Source organism: Zonotrichia albicollis, chromosome 1 (genome assembly GCF_047830755.1).
Source record: "Zonotrichia albicollis isolate bZonAlb1 chromosome 1, bZonAlb1.hap1, whole genome shotgun sequence".
Taxonomy (NCBI): domain Eukaryota; kingdom Metazoa; phylum Chordata; class Aves; order Passeriformes; family Passerellidae; genus Zonotrichia; species Zonotrichia albicollis.
Window position 1 is genome coordinate 26194132 of NC_133819.1, and position 23185 is coordinate 26217316.

Consider the following 23185-nt stretch of genomic DNA (forward strand, 5'->3'; position numbering starts at 1 on the left):
ACGAGAAAAGTAGTGAATGGACCAAAAAACCCAAACCCATGAAAGTCTTGCATGTACAGTACATTACATACAAACATATAAGGCTTTAGAACTTCAAACTAATGGCTCTCTTATTCAGATACCTATTTGCTGGTACAGTCAACCTTCTCACATTTCTGCCTCCCTCCTGCCTTTTCATCCACTCAGAAGCCAGAAGGCAATGCCATTTATACCCAAGGGGGAACAATGCTGGAGGAGGGAACACGAGAAAATAATTTTCTCCAGATTCCCTTAGAGATTATTCCACATCTGTGGATAAGAGATTCAATTAACAAAACAGCCTCAGCACGCACAGCAAGAACAATGCAGGGCGATCTCCTCGCACCGCCCTTTGAGTAAACACCACCAGTGCAGGCTACATATTCTCAGCAGACACAGAGTCCACTCAACTTTTGTATTACTGCTCTCAGTAACATCCTGGCACACCAGCTGGCTCTCCTAGGGCAGTGGTGATCCCTACTGTTGTACCCTATGAAGCTACTTGCAAGATGTACCCAAGTACTGTTTCAGCGACTTGGCACAGACAGTTCTCAAAGTTGACGCAAACATTTGCGTAACCGGTCAAAATGCCCCTCAGTTTGCTGTGGCTAACAATAGCCACAGGAAAAAGTACTGTGAGACTGCTATTACTAACAACACTTAAAAGGTCAAATTTCTTGTTCTTGACTGTTTGGTTCTAACAAACTTCACTTTCTGGGATTTTTTATTTGTAATGTTTCTGCATCGTGGCATAATTTTATCTCCAGAGTGATTTTATGGCTGAGAAGCAGCCAAAACATCTTGAAGATGAAACTACAGAGCAATACTCTTGGAGGTGATTTTGAAAAGAAAAGTATTAAAAAGTCTTTGAGAGCATTTTTTGTCTTCTTGTTTATTTGAGATATTAGCACATTTTTTTCTGCCAACTTGTACCAACAAAGTTGCTTGTACCAACAAAGTAGCTTTCAACACTACTTGATGAGTAGTGAAAGCCTGAAAAGAGCTGTTATTATTAATTTTTTCAAGAAAACATGATGTGAGAAATCATCAGAACAATTTAACAACTGTGTAAAGTATGGATAACAGAGAGAAACTGGCAAGATGGTTGGGCTTGAATCTCTACTAAGCCAGGACAAAACCCCCTAACTCTGTAGTAGGGTTCAACAGGAATTTTACTTTGCACTGTGATCCCCTTCACCCCCCACTAATATAAACTTCTAAAAAAAAAATGTTAATGAAACCTCCCCCTTCCATAAACTCATAACTTGTCTTCTTGAATCTGCAGTTTATATTTAAATCTCAACTCCAACAAGCGCAATACAAGAAAGCACCATTATCTAAAATGCATTTATTTTTTTTCTCAACTGAAGCAAATAGCACTGACCAGCATCTAGATTCTTAAGTGCTGGAACCTTACTGGAAACAACAATGTTTCATGCAAGACATTCTGAGAGTGAAGAAACTTGAAAAACTCATTTAGACTGAGGTTTGGCACTATTTATCCACCACACTATCTTCCAGTAGTCTGTCATGCGCAAAATGTGACTGGTTATACCAGTTATGGTAATTCACTACTCTAAAGATCTCTGTGGCTTGACACTAAATTCCTCTGTCAGTGATATTAACATTATTCTTAAACTACTAAATTACTAAGTTGAAACAAACAGGCAGTTCAAACAGCAGTTAAAAAAACCCGATAAAGTCTAAACAAGATGTTGCTGGTTGTCATGCTAAGTACCAGAGCACCAGTAAGAACTGCAACTTCTAGATCTATGCCAGACAGCACTGTCAAGGGGTTCTTCCACTCCCTATTTGAGAACGCTACATAGACAAAGTGGAAAGAGTGGATTATCAAAAAATCAAGAGTGGATTATAAAAAAATCAGATAAAAGACCATAACCAAATGCCACCTGTACTGAAGACGCCAAAATCTAGCCCACTGTTTTCTCTGTCCAATAGTTTGGAAAAGTGATCAAACAGTTTTGTCCTTACAAGAGCAGAACACAAGAACAGTTTATTTCCAAGAAGTCTGAAACAAGGGCCACAGCTGCTTTCTGAGACCGAAATTAAATAAAATCTATCCAGAAACTGAAAGAAAGAGGATAACACAATTAAACATGGGGAGAACAAAAGCAAACGAACAGGTGTTTAATGGAAATAATAGGTCAGCTTGGTTTAAAGCAAGGCTTGTAGGCAGGGAGAAAATATCACAAACAACCAAACAGAAGAACAACTCCAATGCCGAGTTTCCAAACTACTACCACAATGTAACTTGGTGGTAGGGGGTTAAAGGATGTAACCGTGAGATTACCAGAGTCAATTTCACATTTACACCTCTGAACTAAGTCAAGCCTGAATTACTGCTTTAAGGGGGGTCACACAGATCCTTGAGGTGTTTACACAAAACAGTGTGAAACAAAAGACTTATTTACATATGGCACTGAACAAATACATCATGATATTGACAAATAACACACTGCCCTTTCTGCTACTAAAAACCGACCTGAAGTTTCAAGTAATATCCGAATTTTCTATTTTCTTCTAAAAGACTATAGCAGCTTTCGTGAGTCAGGTGGATGGACGTAAAATAAACCTGATTACCAGGATGAACCTTTCACAAATTATAAGCTTTAAGCCGTAAATGTGGGATTCTTGAACTGCCATTTCACCAGCTGTCACTGCCTCGGTGCTGGTTCGATGTCTGACGTTACCTGACCAGAGGATGCCCTGCCACCCCTCTCCACCCGGCCGATCCCGGGAGGGTTCGGAGCGCAGCCGGGCAACCTGCGCTGAGCCGGCAGCCGAGCCGGAAACCGCCGCGGAGAGCCGGCCGTTTCCCTCCCCGCTTCCCGCGGGCGCAGCGCCAGCGAGGATGTACAGGAGGCACAAACGGATAAATGCAATAATCATGGCGAGACAACCGCACGGCAGGAGGGGGAACACAAGGCAAAAGGAGGAACAGATGCCATCTTGAGCCTCGGAAATGTCGCTCTGAACAGGTCCGCCCGTGGATACCGCGCTGACGGGCACCAGCTCCGCAGGCCCGGCGGCCGCGGCGCCTCCCTCGCCCCAAGCGGGCTGCCCGCGGGGGAGGCGGCGCCCACCCCGTGCTGGTACCCGCGGCACCGGCTCTCCCCGCCCGGCCCCAGCGCGGAGACCGGCGAGCCCCCCCTTCCCGCACTCACCTTGCGGAGGGAAGGGGAGGGAAGGGCCGAGCCGCAGGCGCCGCCGCCCCGCCAGGTGCTCCAGCGCCGCCGGCGTCAGCGCGGCCAGCGGAGCCGCCTGTGCCGGCGCGGGCGCCCCCGCAGCGGGGCGGAGCCGCCGCCCGGCCCGGCCCAGCCCGGCCCCCCAGCCGGGAGGGCGCGGCCGCCAGGTCCGCGGAGCTCGGGCCGGCCGCTGCCTGGTCGTGGCCAGGGCAGGGAGGCGTTTCCTCCGGGTTTTCCTGCCGCGCTGTGAGGGAAGCGGCGGGAGAGTCACTCGGGTTGGGGCCCTGATCACTTGCCTCGAGAAAGCCATAAGCCCCGTGCCTCCGCCCCAGCCTGCTGGGGACCGCAGGTGTCCCGCGAGGAGCAGCAAGGAAATACTAAAATGTTTCGGTTGTCATAAATAGCTGCCATCGAGTAGTGGAAACTTGGAGGAAAAGGCCCTTTAACGTAGCAGGGAGGTGGCATTGACGGGGAGGGGGTCAGGAGAGGGGTGGTTTTGAGCTCATGTCGGAATTGGGTCATTGAGGTTGTGTGAGAGCTTTTTGAATAAAGGAGGTGGATTTGAAGCTGATTTCAGAGCTTGAAATGGGGAGAAGAGTTCACAGGTACTATTTGAAAATGAAGTAAAAGGAGAAACGGAGAGCAGCGGTACCGTGTGAAAAATGATCCCACTTAAATGGGGCAGTGTTAACTTACCGGCGTGAGAGAGCACACCGCAGGGCGTGAAAGCAGGAACGGAGAGGAAGATGCTGGGTCGATAGGGCCCCAAAAAGGGTTGAGGAAGAGTGGACAGGAGGAAGCTGTGGAAAATGAAGAGAGGAGAAGAGTGGTTGTGAGGCTTCATTTTCTGAACCTTACAGGGATCCCAAGCACTCATGTCAGTGTCTCCATGTTTCTGTGAGGCAGAGCTGATCTATTTCACTGGAAGTCACAGATTTAAAAGTGAAGATGTTTTCAACAATAGGGAGTGTGCTGTGAGACAGTGACTGTGAAGAAGACTTGGGATCCTAGTGGGTAGAGAGCAAGGCATGCTATCCCTGAGCTCTGAAGAAATCCACTGGGATGATTTAACACTGTATTATGGGAGGAATTTAATAATTTTGGAGCTTGTTTAGTTTCCCTGCTTGGCATTAATGTGACCACTAACAGCAGGTCATACCCCCAGGCATGGTGTATGTAGCACAGAGTGTGTTGACAAACAAGGATGGTTTTATGGCAAGAAATACAGATTGTTTCCTAGAACTACAGAAACCAATAGGTTTTGTGTTAAGGCAAAGTAACAGCAGGAAAATATTTTCATGCAAGACAAATCTCTTAATGGGGTCCTTCATCTTGCAGAAAAAGGTATGACACAGCTGAAAGCTTGGAATATAGGAAACCTGGTGTAAAATATCTCATTTGCTTCTGGATGTTATACTGTAAACACTGTTCAGCTGCCTTTTTATTCTAGAGCTCTCTTTAGAACAAATATAAAAAGATGCATTTTAGGGTGTGGTTATCTGGTTTATTTTAGTTTCCAGTGAGATTAATCATTCTCTGGACAGGGGTTCCCATGACTGAAAGAGTAACAGGCTGAAGTGTAAATACTTGCATTAGACATATTACCCCATTAGTCAAATAAATTTGAGATGTGACTGGTTTTGGGAGAAAAAATGTTCATGGAGTTCTTACTTTACCAAAGGGAAGTGGTGCTAATAGGTGACACAAGGTTTCTCTGCAGTGGATGAGGATCTGGGATCTCTTCAGTCACATCTGGCTTTGGGATTTGATAGCTTTTAGTTTCTCAATGAACATGAAGAATCTGTTGTGTCTTTTAGTAGTATTTACATGTGCAAATCTTCTACAGGAAGGTGTAAAAAGAAAATTTCACAGGATGTAAGGAATTACTTTAGCCATTGCAGGAGCAGAACCAAGACAAATAGATTATTTTTTTTTTGTAAATTTACAAGTGTTACTTTTCTTAGTTGCTCCACTGCAAGAAAGAGGGAAAATAAACCTGAATAAACCTTGATTCTGCAAAACGCTGTACTTTTGTAATTATGGAACTACTTTTATGCCAATATTTATGTATGTATGTGAATATACCAAACATCAGAACTTAGGCTAACTCATTTCTCATGTACTTTAGGACTATATCCTGCAAATTACAGACAACTTTTGGCTTTGTCCATCTAAATGTCTCAAACCATTAGCTGAGATTACTATATAACCTCAAAAAATTAGTTTTAAAGCTTTATTCCTCACTGAAGGGAAGGCATTTCTTAATCTTGTCTCATGTTTCATGTAGTTTATCACCAGATGTAAATGTTATAAATATAAGCAAGTGCCATCTGGTTGTTCTAGCACCTCTCTTATCTCCCATGGATATATTTTTAGGGTAGCAGAAATACATAGATGTAACTAAAACAGTTATTGTAAGTGAAATTGAAATAAGGTGTACTTTCTACTTTTCACAGGCTTACTAACTTTTCACAGTTCTTTGACAAAGCTGACTGGATGCATGAAGCACCTTGAAACATGGTTCTTCATACTTTCTGCTACTAACAATTTTTCCCCATTTGAGCATCAAAGTACTCTAAGTTGCTGAAATTAACTAAGCAGCTGGTTCCCTGACCTTAAAAAAGTTCATTTCTGCTTTCTGTTCTTTCCATGGAACACCCCATCCTCTCACAAACTGAGATTCTTTGGGTGACATCATTAAAATTGCCATAAGATGGAAGTAAAGATGAAGTACCACCCTCTGAGGTGGAACTACTGATCATTTCACAGTTGAAAACATCACTTTTTATGGTAGAGAAATGACTTTCCAAGCTCTCAATCACACAAACCCAGAGCGTTTGAAAGACTGAGGCAGCAATTATTTTTAGCTCTCATCTTGTAAGCTCCTTTTTACATCTGAGCTTTGTGTTACACTTTGCTCCAGCTGCATTTAATTTTTTAAAAGCAAATAAAGATTGGAATCCCATGTTGACTCAGTGAGACTCACCATCCAGTTGTGTTTACTGTACCACATGGCTACTATAGCATACTATGGGATATGCTGTCCTTGTCATTAAATTGATATATTCTCAGGTGTTCTGTGCTCTCTATATAAAATAATCCTAAAAATGTGTGTGGCTTATTATATTCCTTAAGTGATAAGATTGAATTTCAAATAAGAAAATGGAAACCATAAAGAGAGAGTAAACTAGAAACTAGAAATTCAAAGATTTTGGAATCCCAGTAGTAGTGTCCTGTTTTTCAGTTGAAGCAATAGAAATTACATTTCCCTATTTATATATATTATTTTCTTAATATATACAAATAGGGTTTCTTAATGTGTTGTTATTCTTTCCCCCATTTATATGTATCTGGGAATTAGTAACTTCAGAAACTTGAATAGCATTAGTTATCCTAGAAACAGCATTGAAGGTTTCTCATCTTCCCTGGACATTAACATTATTATTATTATTTCACATATTAAGATGGTTTTTAATCCTCTCATGTCATTTGCCCTCTATTTCTTTTCCACATAAGGAAGTACAGTCTTTTAATGTTTTGTTTTATGGACACAGTCACTTCTTGCTTGAGCTTCTGCTCAAAATTTAGAAATCAAGATGAGGAAAATGATTCCCTTAAACTTCCTCAAGTCCCTCATATGAATATTTTCCAGTCTTTTTTGTCCTCTCTTGTCTAACTGCTGTTCTTTTAATTCTCCTGCCACATTGCTGTTTGTTTTCAAATTTCTTAGCGAAAATCTGTCTAATTTAAAGGTGTTTGTGTTCTGCTGATTTGCATTTATTTTTATAGTTTCTACAATTTAGCTCAGCTTGTACTGTTTGTGTGACTATTCCAGCTTAGTGATCTGCTGAAAACCTTTAGCCTATTGTCAGCTTCAGAGATTTACTTAATTAGTCATTTATTTCTCCTTTCATAAACTGGAAAATACAGAATCACAGAATAATTTGGGTTGATATTGGAAGAGATCTCTGGGATAATCTGGTCCAGCCCCTGCTGCTAAAGCAGACTCCCCTGGAGCATGTTGCGCAGGATTGTGTGTAGGTGGATTTTCAGTGTGTCTAGAGAAGGAGACTCCAGAACCTCTCCATGCAGCCTGTTCTGATTGGAAGTTTTCCCTCATATTCTTATGGGACTTCCTGTGTTTCAGTTTGTGCCTCTTGTCCCCAATATCTTCTATGACAGAGGCCCTGAAATGACAGCCAAATATAGAATTAGAGGACTCCATGTTGAAATGGTGCCAGCATCTCTGAACATCAAGGTAGGACCAAAATTGCCAAGTAGGACTCAGCCTGTAATTGTGGCTTTCATGATGACCAATCATTATTACTTTCCTATGGTTCTTTCCTATTTTAATTCTTAAAATTTAAACAGTCCTGAGTGGAAGGGCTTGCCTAAATTTTTCTTCATGCAGGTTTGTGTTCATTTTTAGATACAGTCGGAAGTCCAGATTTAATGTTGCTGTCTAGATGCTGGTTCATATACTCTTTTTGGCAATTCCTGATCAGTGAGCTGTGCAGTACTCTTCTTTCCTCTTGTCTGGTTTGCACTGAACATTTTTGTACATTCTTCTGCTATCCTACACTATTTGTCTCCTTTATTGTCATTATCCAGCTCCCTGGATACTCTTGCAAACAGCACACAGGGTATTCTTTCCTGTCAAATACTTTTCATTTGAATGACAGGGATGGAGCCTGTGGACTGACTATCTATTTTTCATACCTGACATTTTGAATCAAAAGAACTGTGTTGGTTAATCTGTTGTTTAGATGGAGCTGGTATTTGCAGAATTCACCAGAGAATTAGCAAGGCGTTCAAGAGTCAGGTTTATCCTTAATAAGACAAGTAGACGGTAGGGAGAGGAGAATGAGCACAGTGGCAATTTGCACTGATTTTCATCTGAGAACAATAATATTTTAAAAAACATTCTTCTTAAGTATTTACTTGGAAATATTAATGTGGACACGCACAACCTGCAGTCATGGGTTGTATTCTGAAATGCATATGTACTTGAACTGAGATTATCTTTATCTACTGTGGACTTGCATAAGCAATCTGATCCCTGCCGTAAACGATGAATTTATTTTATTATAGTCTGCAACGATATTATTGAATAATCCCCAAACTTCTTTCCCAAAGAGGCTTATAGTCTGAAAGAAAATGCAAAATGGGAGAGAGACAGCAAGAATCACTGGTTTTGCTCTGTAAATGAGAAATTGAGACACAGATAAAATGATTTGTCAGTAAAAATTGGTGCAGAACTGACCAAGGGTTTTTACACTGATTTACCACTGCCTTTAGTGATCCCATCTTCCAGTGTTTTCAAAGGCTAGAGATTCATAAGATGGGCTTGCTTTTTCCACAGGTTTGGGAATGAGAAAGGAGCAGGGTACTGACAGAAACCATGTTTAATAAATACAACTTCTTTGAAGGATGGTATATCAATAAAACAGCTCTTCATTTAATATATTTTCATAGTGGCAATATGAATGCATTTTCTATTAAGTTAGTTTCTTTAGAAGACAATAATATTGTAAATACAGGCTGGGGCTCCCAGATGTTACCATGCTCTCTTTGGTGCATTCATGAGAGCTGTTCCATATAAAGACAAACATTTTGAATCAGTCATTAAAATATTCTGGCCCATTAAGAATATGAGTCACCTAAAGCTCTCCTGGAGATGTTTCATATGTTAGGAGTGTAAGTCTACTAAAAAAGAATCTGGCAGCTGTTATCCTGTGTACTGTGGATATTGCTAATTCTCAAATGTGTGAGAAGAATTCCACTACATCAGAAAATATATTTGCAGCACAATAACTGTTGCAAGTGACTACAGAGTTTTACTTTCAACCCCTCATGTATCACATAAACACTATTATTGTAAATGTATACTTACAGAATTTTCTGAATGTATGACTTTTAATACTTAGCAAGCAATACTATGGCTTGGTACAAATTTGAATATTGATTTTGGGAAATTGAAATTCTGAACAATCTGTCTGTGGATAATTTTAAAAACTTGATGTTTTTCCCCCAAAACATGTTAATATTTGGGTTTGTAACATTTTTTGACATTTGCTTGAAAAGAAACTATAATGAAGCTGTTGTGCTCAATAAACCTTTCTATCATGTGCCAGAGTTCTTAGTGATAAGATGGTCCTAAAACTAAGCATTGTGATTTAAATAATCTCTGAGATTTCAACAGCTTGAATCAGATGTTCCAGTACTGTATAATCTCTTTGCCCTTCAAGGCAGTATGAACTGGCTGTCCCAAGATAACTGTTTTGAGATAGAAGATACTTTTCAATTCCTTATGACATATGGACTTTATGTTATTTTTGCCATTTAATAGAAAAAATCGTGGCATTGCTTGAGAAACAGAATGTTGGTGGACTTTCATCTTCTAATATGCAGATGTTTCTTATCTGACAAAAAAATACCTTTACCAATATATTTTCTTTTCGGTTGTGCCAAGAGGAATCATGAAGGCTGCCATTCTGAAAATACAGCTCAGTCCAACTTCAGTACATGCTTGCAATTTGAAAAATTAAGTGCACTTAATTTTCTAAGGTGCACTTTTTAAAGTGATGGAAAATAAAAAATTTTTACTGAAAACTTGATTTTTCTAACTTTTTCATACTATTCTGTTGAAAAAACACCCCACCTCCTCATAAATTAAATTATTGATCTGAACAGAGAAAAAAATTAAAAAGTATTGTTTTAAATAGAAAAATTATTCATCAAAATACTGATGCATCTCTCATTCAGCCATGACTTTTTCCTTCCTCTTTGTGAACAGCATGAATCATTTGTCCCAGGAGATAAGCTATGCCCTCACTGAGATTCACTGTTTTCTGTTTCTGCTGGCTTTTTCCCATCTTATATATGTATATTCCACAGAACTAAAAAGATGTGCATACTTCCTGCGTGTTGCCATGAGATTGTTTTCATTCTGGTTCTATGAAAAGTGTTCTGATATCTACAGAACATTTAACCAAGGTGAAACTGTTGTGGGCAGTAAACCAGTTTGCTCACTAGGTTGATGTGCTCAGCTCATTTCTGCTGAAGAGAGATAAACATTTACTTGGAACATACAATAAAATTAAAGTCTTGAGGTTCAGGTTCTCTCTAAGGCAGGTTTTGAAAAAGACTCTCAAATTCCATAGCTACTGTTTGTATGAATATTCTGTAATTTTTGAGAAATAGTATTTTTTTTTTATTGTGAAAGCATAGTGGATAATTTGTCATTTTGAGTTATTGACAACATTGATCATCTTAATACTTTTAGAGATAAAGCCTGCTAAAATTTGCTGTAAAAGCAAGTTTTTAAATTTGCTGGTTTTTAAAATTTGCTGTTAAAGCCAGTAATTTGTACCACAGTAGATTTCTATCCTGAGCTACTTTAGTGAAAGATCTGTCAGCTTTTCCGTTATCACATCCTTTTTTTGGAGAGGATCCTAATTCATTCATTTCAGTTCTCACCAGGATAAAATTTGGCCTATAATACATACTATTGATAGTTTTTGTTTCGTTAGCATTTGGAAATGCAAAATACGTTGTTTTCTCACAGCTCTACTTCTTATCTATTGCCTCTACAGCACAAGAATTCATTAGACTGAATTCTGGAAAATAAAATATTCAGGGCTAGACTGTTCCTTTCAGCACAGCCTTGGTCCCTGAATGGTGTGCAGTCTGTGCAGCTTGAAGACATTGTGCCTTTGAGATGCTCTCCTCTGGTGCAGTACAGTCTTCCTGCTGGTCTGCACCAGCTCATTTTAACTTCCTTTATAAGAGGTGGCTCCTGACTAGTGCAAAGAAGAGAAAACTCAATGTCTTCCCCTTCCCAATGAACCTGTGCAGTGAAAAGTATTGTGTTTGCTACTTCTGCCTACTAGAATACAAGATTTAATAACTTGTTCATTAGTACAGAGGCAGTCCTTTTACACACCTAGCTGCTCTAATAGAGGCACACAATGTAATCTTTCCTTTTCGAAAATGCAATTTAAAAGTTTTTGGCTAGCTAGCTATCTTTTTATGTTTGATGATATGTGTTATAGGGATGAACAAGTAATAACAGTGCAAAATTTCACTGCATGTATTCATTGTGGCTAAGAAAAAAAATTAGCATTTGAGTCCCTTAAACTACGAGTTCAATCTAAAGTCCTGATGATTTCAATGACTGCTGGTTCAAGATGTTGTACTCCTTCTGTTTATGTGGTTTTAGAATTTTAGGTCCGTTGAGATCAGTTTTGTTATTGAGCAACATTTTTTTTCATGACCTTCTTAAAACCGAAATAAATGCAAAATAAGCAGTCTAAAACAAACTGTAATATTCTAACTTTGACCAAATCAAGATGCATTTATGATGTCTGAATTATCATCTCCCAGATTTACATGTCTCTTTCAAACCAGTGGAAACAATGCATAACCAAATATTTAATCTGAGTAAAGGTGAAGACATTGAGCTATTCAGCCATAGCAAACACACACTATGGCCAATCGAAAAACAAAAAAAAACAAAGAAGCAATTGAAAATCTTTTTCTTTCCTCTTGGTTTTATATCTACCTTTATAAAGCTTTTTTGTGAGCTACAGAAGAATGTGTAAAAACATAAGTATCTCTTGGTAATTGTTGGCAAGATTTGTTTGCAGGCCTCCCAAGTGTCTGTTCTTTGTGGCAGAGTCCCAGTGAAGGAAGTGCTATCCACAGTATAGAGGAGCTTGATTAAGGCCCATTTTTAGGCATGCTGAACATACCCTGGTTCACTGGACAGGCTGAGATGCTGGCTGGTGTCATCGAGAGGCTGTGATGACTAGGGGATATTTCTGATGGCTGCGAAAAAGCAAACATTAAGCCTGTGTTTATGAAGGCCATCCATAAAGGTGACCAGGGAGGGGCAGCCTGCTCTGCCTGGCCTCAGTCTCTAGGATGATCATGGAGAAAATCCTTCTGGAGACCATTTCCATGCTCTGAAAGGCAAATAACACAATTAGAAGCAACCAGTATGGATTTGCCAGGGATAAGTCATCCCTGAACAATTTGCTAGTTCTTTGTGATTAAATAACTGTCCCTGTTAGTAACTGAGAGCAAGGGATGTTGTATGCTTTTACTTTAATAGGCTTATGTTAAAGTCTGCCATAGCATCCTTATAAGCCAAATTAGATATGGATGGATTACAAGGTGGCTGGAAAACTGGCTTAATCACTAGGCTCAAAGAGTCAATGGTTTGAAGTTCAGGTAGCCTCTAGTGTAGACCTTCTGCAGTTGATTATGGGCTAACTTGTTTAATGCCTTAGTTTATAACCTGGATGATGGGTTGAAACGCCCTCAGCAAGTTCACTGCTGCCACTAAATTGGAGAAAACAGCTGATGCATTTGAGGGCAAAGCTGCTGCATAGGGGTATTTTGAAAAATTGGACAAAGAGGTTGATGTGCTGCTCAATGTGTGTGTCTTAAGAGTACAAGCACATACCTAGGCTTACCTCAGGACAGATATTATACAGGAAAGGTTTATCATCTCTTCTGCAGTATGACTTAGTTATGATGAAGTACTTTAAGTATTGGAACATTATTCCTGTTTAATAGAACTATTAATCAGTGACATGAAAAATGATTGTCATTGTTCAAATCTCTGAACAACTGTATGCCCTGTCGGGCACTCAAGACACGAAGCAGAACACCTACCACATAATACATCCTAAAATGGAAAAGCACAAAACAAACTTTAGCATATAATTACATATATTTCAGTGTTGTACAAGTGTGTAAACACTGCTACTTGCTCCCTCTTTTATCGCATCAATTTGAAATTCTTCTGTTACATTACTGTGGGATCTCAGGATTTGAGTCCTGGCATGCCGAGCCCCCGAGACCACCCTTGGGGGGCCCGGGAGTCCTGGAATGTTGCCAGAAGTGTCTGGTGGCAGGACTTTGACCCTACACGGGAGACGACACCTTTATGAAGATAAGAGGGCCTCACCGGGGTGAAGGGTGGAAAGATTAGCTAATTAGAGGGTGAGAAACAGGGTTTAGGATTTATGTACAGGGGGGTTTAGAGGAGTAAGATGGAGGAATTGGGGTGTGTCCTGCCCTCCTTCTTCTTCCTCCTCTCCTCCATCTTCTTTGGCCACGGTGGCACCTTTGGATTGGTTATTACTAAGAGTACACCGAGCTATAAGAATAGATGGTATTGGGGAAAAATGATAAATATTGTATACGTAGCAAGGGGTATAAAGATACGTGGCGGTCCGTGGGACGGCACAGTGTGCCCATGGCTGACTGCTGAGCGGATCTTTGTTAGGCTGAAAGAACATCTTTTAGATAAACAATTAATAAACATAAAACCAGAAAGAAGAACTGAAGCCTCTTCTCGTCCTTCAACACGCGGGCTGCCCCAAGGCCACCCCCGGGCCTTCCAGGCCCCTCAAACAGCCGAGATAAACCGGACACATTACTACAAATGTGAACTGACTTAAGTGTTCCAGATATATGTTTCTAACTGAAGTCCGAATTTGACTTATGAAGCTAGAATAATCAAACATCAAAATAATTGAAAAACATTCATTGATCTTTAATCTGTCAAACAAACGTGACTGTTTTATGGAGAATCACAGTAAGAGCAGTAGGCCTTTCTTTTGTCAAGCTTATACTCGAGTTCAGTAGGAATTGATTGAAAGAAGTCCTGATATTTGGCATGGATGGGAGGCAAGATTAGGCCCTCTGTTGTGGCAGTTACAATCAGCATACCCTTGTAACAGGAATTTTAATTTTTTTTAAAATTTGCTTCTGTGGCTGAGGAAGGGCCTTGTTACCAAGAAGAAATAGAACTGTTTTGAGGTGAGGAAATAATTTTGTATGTCTAGTTCTCCCCACCTCTCTGAAAAAAAAGAAAAGGCTTATTTAATTGCAACATGTAAAAGTGCTTTTTTCCATTTTAGCATAGAAATATGAGTTTAATGTTATCACCATTTTTAACATTTTATCTTGTCTACTTTTTTTGAAAGATACTATTCTCTGGCCCTATCCCTAGATAGCAGTAATATATCAGTGTGAAAGAATTACTCAATTTTCTGCATATTGTCTTTTTGAACAAAACAAAGCTTGGAGTATTTTGCATGAACACAGACTTACATTGTGTTAAACCTTTATCTGTATTGACAGATATCTCATCTTAGGTGTTTTCAACTAAAATTTAATCAATTAGAGCCATTTTTCCCCTGGGATTGGTATTCATTAGTGCAACTCATAATTTCTAAACTCCAGTCTGCTGAAAATAATGAAATTAGATCAATAGATTTGTGTTTAATGGCTTATGTTATACATCTCATCTGCAAGAGCTCTAAACGTACATTTTCACAAGGTCTGAATTACTCAACTCATTGACCAGAGTGTGATGATGAGCTAATGCTGTTATTTTTAGTTCCTGCAGGTTTTATCCAAGGCATTTTGGAGATAAAGAGCTGGAAGAAATGACTGTACTGAACAGGAAAGCAGGATGCATTATGAATTATTTTTATGTTCTGTTTTTCAGGAATGAGAGTTAGAAAGTTAGTTGAGTAGTGTTGCAACTGCAATTTCCTTATTTTAATGACTCCAGAATAAAAATGGGAATATGCCCATTTTCATGTTTTCATGGACTGTGCCCATTGGCTAAAGGAGCAAAGAATTTGCAGTGCTGTGTGAGACCTGTGTGCTGTCCTGTGTCAAACCACAGCCAGCACTAGGGGAAGATGCAAAGACCTGTACAGGAGCTAGTTGCAGGTCAGATATAAATTTCAGCCTAATCCCTGAATTTGAGATCATACCCATGAAGTTTTCTTACTTCTGCCTGTTTGTCACTCATATTGACCATTACAACCATGATATCACTAGTATATAGACATGGTAAGGGATACTAAGCTAGGAAGTGCCTTTGCTGTATCTCATTTCATTTCTAAGAAAAGCAATATCAATATTTTAAGTCTCCCTTTGTAAAACTCCATCTCCCTTTTTTCCCCTTCCATTCTTCTCTGAATCCCCTGTAATTCTAGAGTGGGCTCCTTGAGAGGCTGTGTGTGAGCAGATGCACACCCAGTGCAGAGAGGGCTGTTTCTGTGCCTTGTATAACAGCCTCCTGATGTTTACTGATTTCCCCATGCCCTTTCCTCACACCACCTGCCAATTTGTCTGGATTTTGGGAGAAGAGGTGCCCATTAAGGTTATAAAATTAATTATCCTTGTTCAATTTCTGGTTGGGTTTTTTTGATTCAGAGGAGATTGTGACTGATACAAAGGAAACCTGGTTTCTTAGCATTCTTTGCTTTGCTGGCCACGTGTTTGTAAAGATGTTAGAAATTTACATGAAGAACCTGGTTGAGTGCCTCTTAATGAACCTTATTGGCTCAGATCCAAACTGTTTTAAATAATTAGAAAAGTAAATATGGGGCCCCACAGGATATTTTCAAAGGCACAAAGGACAGTTAGCTCATAGGACAGATCTAAGGCTTTCTTCAACTAAGCCACTAAAAAAGCCCTATACCTATGTAACCTTGCACAAGCTGAAAAACATGGTCCATAGATACTGGCATATTTCTGCAAACTAAACCTCAAAAAAACTCAAAAATTAAAAAAAAAGAGTGTTAAGAGATCTGAAACAGTAGATTCTGTTGAGATATATGATTCACAATTGCAGATTGGAAATGGCAGCAGATTATAGAATATCTTTGGCCTGAAATGACGTAGCAGAAATCTGTGAGGAGCTGCTTGAAGAGGTCTATCAGCAAGTGCCTGAATTTCACCAAACCTTCTTTGTTCACTGATGTAGAACATTTTCAGCTGATAAGAACCAGCAAGTACAAGATGGCAACTTTGATTTTGCTTTTGATTAACAGTAGGAAGCGCTAGTAATTGTCAGTTTGTATTGGTTAAGCTGATACTCCATGGCACAAACTCGACAAAACCATTTTCTTTGAATATATCTAGCAAACAGAATGCAGCTTACTAGAAGTGGCCAGTTTGGTGCTGGCCTGTGCTTCTGTGCAATGTCTGTAAAATGCACCAAGCTGAGAGTTATTTGTTGCTGTCTGACTGTGCTGTCATGCTGTCAGCATGGCCTTGCTTCTAAGCTAATAAAAGAAGACAAGACAGAGGCAGCATCTTGATACTGTTCTGTTTTCCTTAAACTTAGCTATGCTGCTGCCTTTGTGTTTAGTATCTTCAGACTCCAGGTGAAAATTAGAATTTGTGCATATATTGTGTAATTCATTACTGTAATTCATGGCTGCCAACATGACAGAAAAATACTCCATCTTCACCAAAATTGCTTATTTGATTTGATTCAACTTCCTTAAATTCTGATCTTATATCATGTACAAATCCAAATCAAGTTACATATGTCTGTAATAACCCACATAATAAAAAATGCACAAATGTTTTATTGTCAGTGAAATCAACATCTTTCACTTCTAGTGTCCAGAAATTTAGATGTGATGAAACTGCATTGATGTTTAAATAATACAATTAATTAACTCCTTTATTGCATTCTGATGTACAAATAGGAATTACCTACATAAAATCCCCTTAGGATTAGATTTTGAAATTATTTATTTACAAATTAAACACTTTCTATACCAGATTCTTTCAGTACACAAATGGAACTGAAAAGGAAATTTGGACAAAAGTCTGATTTCAGGAAATGTTTAATGTAATATTGTAAGAAAAAAATTAAACTATCAATAAAGAATATGATGGGTAGCCTTACTTATGTGATCAGAATTGTAAAACTATTTTCAGTGAGTTGACATTTGCCATGGTATCTATGATTTATTAATAATGTGGTTTAATGCAGATAACTGCATAACTCAATTCCTTGAGCACTCAGACATCCTGACAATATGTGGTCTCTGCTGTGTAATCACTGTAATCTCTGCTTTGTAAATAAAATGGAAATAAATCTTTGTCTCTAAATAACTCTTGCAGGGAATACAGAAAAAGGACAGCAGAAAAAAAAAGCTACAGTGAGGGGAAGTGCCTTATCTGTGGTCCCATCAAATGTAAATGAAAAGGATGAAAACAGAAGGTAAGTCTTCTGAGTCTTAGACATCTAAGTCTCCATCCAGTGGCTTTCTTGTTAGTCTAATCTGTCTCTCACATACGTTTGGATCTCACCTAACTGCAGTAGTCACCAACTGATATTTCACAGATCAGTTTTAAATGCTGTTTGTTTTACTTGTGGTTGCACAGAAAGCCTTCCATATTCACAGAACTGAGGTAATAAGGAGGCACTGATACGAAGCCTCAGAGGAAACCACATTTTTCAGAAGTCATATACTGACACTGATTTACTCATGAGAGTATCAAACTTTATGTTGAGTATAAGCTTACTATGAACTTCCACTTTGACCATATCCCGTGTGACACAGGGTTTTGTTCTGCTTCATGGTGGTGTTGTTTGGCTGACCTCAGAAGCATTGTTTGGTATGTATTACTACATTATCTCTGCTTTATTCTAAATGAGGAAACCACGGAATTTCCCTCATTCTAATAATAAACATAGCAGTAAAAGCGAATGTTAGGCTGGACAAGGCCCAAATAGATTTTTATCTAGGCAGATGAAAGGACTTGCCTCAAAACTGACCGCAGATTCAGGGTCGGATGCATCAGTTTGGTGTCTGCCTAAAGATAAATAGGAATTGGAAACTAAAAATAACTAGAGAACAAGGGGAACTTGAATGTAGTCCTGGTGGAAGTCCTGTGAGAGAGAGGGAAGCTTATTTTGAGCATACGATCAGGTGGAAATCCAGACTTGAAATTTATGCGCGGGAAAACCTTCATGTCAGCTTCTGAGAAATTTGTGCATGTTCTTTGTAAGAGTTTTTAAATAAAAAAGTACGAAACTTTGGAACTAATCAAGTCATGTTTTACATTTTTTTTTTCACCTGGAAACAAGATGGCTTTGGTATCAACTAACATTTGAAGATTTCTGTGATTGGAACAGATTAAAGTGTTTTAAAGTAAGAGACCTGAAGGGCACTTTCCCATGAGTATACAGCAAAGAAATTATTTGGGGATCTCAGAAGAAATGACTACAAGTCCCTACATCAAATTATGGCACGACTTTAAGTAGATAGGAACATGAAGAGTCAGGAGTCTTCCACAGACACAATTTTGCACTGTTCATTACAGATGCTTCCTGCAGGTTACACTGTAATGGGGTGGGGGGAGTGAGTTTAAAAGATCATCAGAAATAAACAGCGTTGGGTGCTGCACCCATCACAGTGACTGGCAGCATCCCTGAGAATTCAGATTGCTGGAAATTGCAGTGTAGTAGGAGATAAGGAGCCTTTCAAAATCTGAATTGCACAAGGACTGGGCTTCTGGGCTTTTTTTGCCCTTAACCGACAGCACTTTGTCGTTATAAAATTTTAGATTAAAAGTGATATTATATCCATTTTTAATAAAGGAAACACTGTTTTTTTTGCCTGTTGTTACACAGCAGAGTGATCACTGGCATTACAAAACACTCTCTGTGTGATGTGTGTATTGAGGGAGAGCCCGCACATCATTTCAGGAGTTGGAATTTTGTATAATGGAAATAAGTGTGTCTCAGGCCTTGAAAACAGGCATTGATAAAAATGTGAGGGAGGCATAAAGGTATTACGGTCATCATTTCCCTTGTGGAAAAAAACATCACATGTGAAATGTGATTGCCAACTCAGACAAATTGCTGTTTGGCTTCTGCATACAAACAGGGACATATTAATTGAATTTCTCATCAGGAAGTTGTTCCAGTCTCCTTGTTCACCTGGTGATAATCCATCTGATGCAGCAGTTGCTATGGTAGCAGCTGTTTCAACATTTTAACCTATATAAATATTGCCCAATATAGAATTCTGTGATAAAACAGTTAACTTGTACTAACACAGTTAACTATTTCTCCTGAGAAGAAAATTACGATCAAAAATCAGAGCAAATAAATTTGCAAGAATTTGCTACCGAGCCAGGAAGAGGCTGGTTGGATAAAGCAAGGCTGACACCTGCTGGCTTCTTTTGCTCAGACGCAAATGGATTTTCTGCATTCGAGACATGTCCAGCTTTATTTAAAATAGCCTTAAAATAGCCTAATTCCTTCTGCATTAGGAGAATTTTGTTTTTCTAGTATCATCACCTATTTCTTATCCTTTTCTTTCTGAAGGTTGTGAACAATTTTTATATAGAGCTTGCTGCTGATATTACAGACTGTAAGCATGTCCTCAGTAAAAACAAGCTTCCAATTCTTATTACCCAGATTGCTTATTCATAAAGTTTGACATTTAAGACAAATTCAGTGGTGCTAATTGGCTAGCTAGGCATGCTGATGGATTTGGTGTTTTGAGAGTGAATAAGGCAATTTATGTAACTTCTAAAATACTCTTTGGGATTTTTTTTGAGGCAGAGAATGAAAAAATATGTAACAAATAATCTCTTCCAGGCAGAGCTAGTGTCTTACTAAGCACCATGCATATGGCCAGTGCTTAAAAATCCATGAATAAATCCGGCAATAGGACATGCATAAATACTGTATGATGTCTATTCTCCTGACACTACCAAGGGCACAGCAGAATCATGGGGGAACTGCAGGTGCACTGCAGCGCTGGTAATTCCTGAAAGTGTTGCGCCTGTCAGCTCTCAAGGGCAGGCAGAAAGTCTCAGTGTCATGGGAAGGATTTCTTCAATGACAAGTAGTTTGTACATCTCCTTTGTGGGGGTATAGCATAAACTCCCTCTGTTTAGTTTGGTAGCTAATGTGAGAGAAAGAGAGCAGAGCTTTAACTGCCCTCCCTTCTGCTCCACTTTCCTTTGAAAAGTGTTCTGCTGCTGGCATTATTAACTCTGAAACTCCCTATACAGCTGTGGGCTGCAAGGACTGGCTCTCCTATGCAACTGTGGAAGAGGCACAAAGGTTTCCTTGTGACCACTCATTCTTTTTGTGTCCCCACAAAAGGCCAGTCACAATGTAGTGTGCTGTTAATAGCTGAAGCACAAGATGTGGTAATGTTAATGAAGCCTGAGCAGCTGACGCTAAGGTTTGGGGGAAACTGGGGCCTAAATGACTGTGCTTTATCTTTCTTATTGAGTCACTGCCACATGACTCTTTTGGCTTAATCCCTTCCCAGCATTTTAGGCACAGGCACTACATTCAGATGTTTAAACACAAATTCATTATGTGCCATGTATGCTCTGATGTCCTTGTGTGTGAATATGACTTTGTTATTACTCTGTCCTCAAGTATATTTTTCACCTGCCCATGTGAATACTGAGGTATTTTGGCAAAGTGCTTCATTGTGGAGCTGTACTTCCCACTCCCTGAGCTGACATTATGCTCTTCTCATTAGCATGTATGAAAACGTACTTTTTGGTTTAATAAGGAGCCATTAAGAATCTGTGAAATATCAGTGTGGAAGCAAAGAAACTGAGCATCATTGAAATTAGAGATGCAGTAGAGATGCAAAGAGCTCTGGCTTTTCAAAGAGAGGCAAGGAGGGAGGGGGGAGGCTAAGGGTGTTCATGCCATGAATGTCCCTTCTGTTTGTTAGCTCTACAGCAGAGTCTAAGAAGCTCCTATCTGTGACAGGCAGACCTGACAGACATTGTTTTTTCTGGTTTTATTCCTGCCTCATCTTCTATTTGATGTTCTTAGATCCCAGTGTCAGGATAGTGTGGTACTCAGTAAGTGGTCTCACAAGGCCTGCTCTTCTAGGGCTCAGAAGTCCACGATGTGCCTACTACAGGTAATTCCTCTTTTCCTGTCAGGGATTCTGAGATGAAAGTGAAAGGTGATTTTTTTTTTGTTTGGTTGGTTTTTTTTGTTAGGATTCAAACAAACCAGTGTGAATATTTGAATATATTTCTAGATGCAAATATGTGGCCCTTCATATAGCTTCTAATTTGTGTACTTTTCTGTGACAGCTTGCAAAGTTGAGGGAATGGTAGTGGTAGTGATTGATGCTATAGATACTGTGAAAAAAGGTAAGGAGAAAGTCAGTTCTTTTGGTGCTGTGCAAAGTCCCAGTAGGTTAATCATCTGACATTGCAGAACTCTATCATTTTAGGAAACCTGAAAACCTTGTTATTATTTCCTGGCAAAGAATTTCTGTTTGCTACCTGATACATGCTGTGATCCTCTATGTCTGTGTCTCCTGAAATGGAGAGCTACTCTAAAGCATCTGGAAGAACCACAACAGATTATTATTTTTACAGAATTGTGTAGCCTGTGAGGCTAAAGTGGTGGCACATCACTGATGTTAGAGTTCTCATTGCAAGTAATCATACACAGCAAGGAATAAACATGGTGGAAAGTATGTCCATCACCAGCCAAAGAAAAGGATGTCCCAGTTCTCTCTTTCTAGTGTAAGTAAGTTCCCTAAATCCCTCAGAAGCCCTTAAAAATCTCACCCCCAAGTCATGCCCACCCCACCCACACCTCAGTGAAAAGCGTCTCTCGAGGCAAATTTCCTGAGAAAGTCTGTATGTAACTAAGCAGAAAACTGGGGCATCACTAAAGACAGAGGAGCATATGGAAGTTCTCTAGTTCCAAGTTTCAGCAGCATTTCTTCCACCAAGGGACCCTTGCAAATCAAGCATAGAACAAGCAGAAATACTAACTTGGAAGAAATTCATCCAGTGCTGTATTCTGCATTTGCACATCCATGTTAGCACATTCTGCCTTCCTTCAGAGAAGGAAAATATTTTGAGGCAAGCATCACAGATTATGATAACTTTCAGTTACTCACAGGGAAGTAGCCATCAAGTTATTATTGTCTGGAAGGGCTTCTAACCTCAGAGTGGCTGAGTTTGTGAGGAACTCTGTCTTGTCCAACCAAGACACTGCTCACAGCAGGGTCAGCTGGAGCAGGTTGCTAAAGCTGTCTCCAGTTGGGTTTTGAGTATCTCCAAGGATGGAGACTTCACAACCTCTATATTCCAATATTCAACATTTCTTACCATCAAAAAAAAAAAGTTTTGCTTGTGTTAAAAGTGCAATTTCTTGTATTTTAGTTTGTTCCCCATTTGCTCTTACCCTGTCACTGGGTGCTACAGAGAAAAGTCTTCTTTACTCATTCCTATCAGGTATTTATGCACAGTGATAAGAACCCCTTGAGCTGTATCTTCTCCAGGCTAGGCAACCCCCATGCTAAAAAGCAGCATAAAGAAGGCAGACTGAGAACTCCTGACATCTGAAATAGTTCTGGAACTGACAACTTTGAGCAAATCACAGTGAAATTCTGTGTTCTGTCCCTAGAGTAGAAGCACAGAAATCATGACCCAGTAGGAAGAGAGGCAAGAGTAGCTTCAAGATACTTCTGAGCTCTTTTAACCTTGAATTGCCCTGGGGTCTGGTGAATGCTCTAGTGTAATCTGTTCAGTTCAAACTGTGGTTCTTCTTCAGTGTCCTACGGGAATGTGAAATAGGATTGCATGAAATAGAAATGTCATGGCTAGAATATCTGTAATACTGTTTCTTTTGTCCCCACTTCAAGCTGTAGCATGCTCCTTTCACCAGACCTTGAGAAAGGATGTTAGGAACAAAGCTTATTGGGTTCTTTCATAGTGCTTCTTCTAAAGAAACCTTACTCAGTGTGAAGGGTTTTTGGGGCCCCTTTAGGCCTCCACATTGCTTTTGCATGGAAAACAGTGATGATGAAGCTTTCCTGTTTCTTTCTAGGTCTTAGGTATAAGATGCCTGAGGCTTGTCCCTAAATCATAATCTCTTTGTGTTGGGGTTGGATTTTGAGTTGGGTTTGGACTTTATTCCATGCTTTTGGCCTAGCAGAAAGGGTGCCGTTTTTTCCTTGTGGTTTCCTGCAATGCTGGAGAACAATTTGATTAGGACTAGTCAAAACTACAGTACATGACTCTTCAATAGGTCATTTTACTTCTTGGGAATGGAAAGGTAAATGGGCCAGCAGATGACTTCTGTTTGCTAGGGTGAATTTTAGTTGTGAGGA

The 23185-nt window shown here is 39.6% G+C and overlaps 1 protein-coding gene across 5 annotated transcripts in view; it reads right to left on the reverse strand.

The window, feature by feature from the left end:
• ICA1 (islet cell autoantigen 1) overlaps positions 1 to 3373 on the reverse strand; it is a 65929-nt gene extending 62556 nt beyond the window's left edge. For 4 of the 5 annotated variants that reach the window (XM_005480811.4, XM_005480812.4, XM_074536532.1 and 1 more), the window contains exon 1: positions 3204 to 3343. The gene's annotated coding sequence lies outside the window, so the exon portion shown is untranslated. Of the gene's footprint in view, positions 1 to 3203 lie in introns of all 5 variants that reach the window. The other variant, XM_074536543.1, reaches the window with a different exon arrangement.
• Between the last annotated feature and the right edge of the window lie 19812 nt (positions 3374 to 23185).